The sequence below is a fragment of the Ictidomys tridecemlineatus genome, chromosome 1 (assembly GCF_052094955.1).
Source record: "Ictidomys tridecemlineatus isolate mIctTri1 chromosome 1, mIctTri1.hap1, whole genome shotgun sequence".
Taxonomy (NCBI): Eukaryota; Metazoa; Chordata; class Mammalia; order Rodentia; family Sciuridae; genus Ictidomys; species Ictidomys tridecemlineatus.
The window spans coordinates 181,719,737-181,723,473 of record NC_135477.1 but is presented as its reverse complement, the minus strand read 5'-3'; positions in this window follow the sequence as shown (position 1 = coordinate 181,723,473).

Below are 3,737 nucleotides of genomic sequence, written 5' to 3'. Positions count from 1 at the left end.
GCAGACAACCGACTGCGCATGCGAAACACTCAAAAAATTGCCCTGGGTTGAACGTACACTGACTTTTATTTTCTCGTCATCACCCTCTGAGTGACAGAGTGGAACAGCTATTTACTCAGCATTGATGTTGTCTCCCTGTTGTGAATTGTCTAGAGGTGATCTGGAGTACATGGGAGGTGGGCAGGTCCTAGCAAACATGACTCCACTTTATAGGAGGGACTGGCTATCCCTGGGCTTTGGCACCTGCCCTGGCTCCTGGAACCTATCCCCCACGGATGCAGAGTGACAGCTCTATTTGCTGAAGAAGGGAAGAGAGAGAAGTAGTGGTGACACAGGGGAGAGGGGCAGAGGGAGGACATGAGGCCCTTGGATTGGTCCAAATGGGGTCCAGCTAGAGCCCCCTCAGGGCTGCTCCAGGACTGGGGACCCTTGCTCCCTGCTACCACAACTTGCCCCTGAGTAGGAAATGCTTGCTCTGGGGGGTCCTATCTTGCTCCAGCACAGTGAAGACATCACCAAGTGCCACGTGAAAATAGAAAGGCCCCTGGCCTTGCCTGGAAGTTCAATTGCTGTGGAGCCCTACCCCCCACCACCTGTGACCAGGGCCAGGCCCACACTCAGCTGGCGCATCTGAATGCTGGCTGGCCACCACCTGCAGGAGAGCAGGGACCAGGGGCCGGCACTGGGTGAAACTATTACACAGGAGAGGTCAGTTTCTTTGGAGTGGCCTCCTTCCCCTGTTTTATACCTGAGACATCAAGGGTCAGGGCAGGAGTGAGGTGTCCATGACCATGTCTAGTAATTGAGGGGCTGGAATTTGTTTCCAAGGCCAGGAGGATCCGAGTGATGCTGAGCTCGAAAAGGAGGGGATGTCAAGAGGCCAGTCGACCTCAGCGCGGCCCTGCTGTCCGTTCGCCCAGCCTGATGCCAAGAGGCAGCTTGTCCTGCAAAGGTTCCTCCCGGGAATCTTTATGACAGCATTGGAAAGTAGGTAGATTCACGAAACGGGTTTTGAGAGGTCAGACAACTAGCCCAAGGCCCAGCCATGAAAAGGCAGGACCAGCACTTGAAGTCCTGTGCGAGGTTGTGTCAACACACACCTGATCAATATCGAGGCCCCACAGAGACAAGCTCCAGGAGAGAGGGGGTTCAGAAAACCCAGGCTTGGCCGCCCCCCTCTACACACTGCCACAGACGCAGAGCCAGGTGGCCCTGTTTGCAGACAGAGAGTCCCTGCCCAGAGCCACTGACCTCATCCCCCTGCAGTGGTGGGGGCAGCAGCCCACCTGGCCTCTTTAGGTGCCTGCCCATCCCTCTCTAGGTACTTGTCCATCCCTTCAGGTATTGGTCCTCTTCAGGGTCCCAGCTTCCAGAAGCTTCCAGAAGGGCGGACATGCCAGAGGTCAGCACTACTCTCTCCTTCCTGGCTGTTCTGAAATGAACATGCCCCCCAAACTCATGTGGTGGACCCCCAGCCTGAGGTACTGGGGGGTGGGGCCCCTGCAGATGGAACCTGGTTAAAATGAGGTCATTAAGGTGGCTGGTCCATATGACCGTGTCCTCATACAAGAGCACGTTTGGCCACAGACGCACGCACAGAGAGGTCACCTGCAGATCAAGGCAGAGAGGGACAAGACATACCACAAGCCAAGGGACAGAAAAGCTGGCCAGAAAATCTCTAGAACCTCCAGGAGAAGCCTGGAGCTGACCCTCTCATAGCCCTGGGAGGCCCACACTGGCCGAGGACTCCCAGCGGGACTGCGAAGTCTCTGTTGCCTAAGGCTCTCAGTTTGTGCACAGCTGGCCTTCCGTCCCCTCGGTTCGCATTGGCTGACTCAGCCAACCGCAGATAGAAAATAAATTTTTGAAAAAATGCGTCTCTCCTGAGCGTGGATGGACTTTTCCTAGTGATTATTCCCAAGCAACCCAGCAAGGATTTATGTGGCATTTACCCTGTCCTGGGCATCACTGTGATCCAGAGGTGACTTAAAGGACGTGAGGCTGTGTGTAGGTTACACACACACACACTGCGCCGTTCTGTGTAAGGGCTGTGGAGCCAGCCTCCTGCAGACACCAAGAGATGACTCGTCCTTCTCTGAAAGTGCTCAGGAGGAGCCAGGCTTTCCGTGCCCACAAACTGGCTCTTCTCCTCCTGGTCCAGAACATTCCCTGAAGTCCACATGCAACAGCCCAGGTCTCCCAGGGAGCCCGGCTTCAGGACAGGCTGGTCCTGCAGTGGTTGGTGCCAGGGCCACACAGAACCTGTCCAACCCTCCAACCTCCAGGGCAGACTCTGGGGACCACCCATGTCACAGGCCAAAGAGCTTGGGGGCCAGGGTGTGGCAGGGATGGGACTCAGACCCAGTCCCCTCACTCTGGAAGGTCACAGCCCCAGTGTTCTCCTGCTTCCCAAGAGGAGCCCAAGTTGCAGGGGCACAGCTGCCCTCCTAGTCGCCCGCGACCGGTGCCTGGAGCTCGCCCCAGCCCTCCCAGAGCCGCTGCTGCCTGGGAAAGCCACCAGCTGTCCCTGCCCCGCAGTCCCACTGGGCCCAGGCCAGGCCCTGCCTCATGCCTGTCACTGGGAGGAGCAGTGGCTGCAGGAACGAGCTAGGCACAGCCTGGCTCTGTGCCAACCGTCCCTTCTCCGCCACACCCTGGCCAGCACCTGCCAGCCAGTCCCCGTGCAGCAGTCGCCACGCAGTCTGGTGTCCCTAGAACTGGGTTCCAATCCTGACTTTGCCTCTGCCACCTGGGTAACCCTGGCCAAGTCATTGGGCCTTCTTGACCTCATTGGTGCAACCCAGTAACGGTAAAAGCCACTTCAGGGTGCTGGGGAGGGGACAGTGAAGTAATGTGCACTCAGCACCACGCCCAGCATAAGTGGCCCTGAGCAGCGAGATCCTCTCAACACTATTACTGTGTTATGTTATTACTTATGGTCACTACCCACCCAGGTGTCAAAGACAGATGGAGAAGGGCATGGTCACAAACTTGGGTGCCAATCTCAGCTCAGCCTCTCATGAGCCGTGTGACTCTGGACAAGTCACCCCACCTCTCTGAGCCTCTGTGTCCTCATCGGTACTATCGGGGTACAAAGAGTTGGAGCGAGGCTTGGAGGAAACATGAATGTTGCTGCCCGGCAGCTGGTTGGGATTTGAAAACAAACCCAGAGTGTCCCGTGGGAACCCGCGGCTCCCCAGCTCCCGTAGAGCAAGTCCAACAAAGGACACGCTGAGGGCCCCGGTCCATGGCAGGTGCTCAGCCGGTGTTGGAACCTGAGCAAACAAGCCTCGTGTCTGCCCAAGACATGTGTTGGTGTTGCGCATTCACGCGTGTCACCGTGTGACGCCACCCTGGGGTGCAGCTCTGTGGGCCACCACCTGGCCCTATGGCATGCTGCTCAGGCAGGCGGTTAGGGGAGGGAGCCAGCTTATCTCTCCAGGGGAGGTGGCCCCTCCCAGGACTTCTCTTGCAGGGACAGGACCCGTCTGCCACTGGCAGCCCCAAAGCAGACCGCAAAGGAGCCCTTGGGTGCTGATGGGCTGGGTTTGCCTGGCTGGTTTCCATGGCCCATGGCCTCCTGCAGCTGGCCCTACCCCAGCCCAACTCCAGTGTGGGCTGGGAGGGCCTGGGAGGAGGTTGGCTGGCAGCAGGTCTCTGTCCCGCTCCCCTGGAATCTCCCAGGGCAGGTGGCTGCTCTGGGAAGTTGGGTAGATGGGGATCCCGAGGCCCAGGAC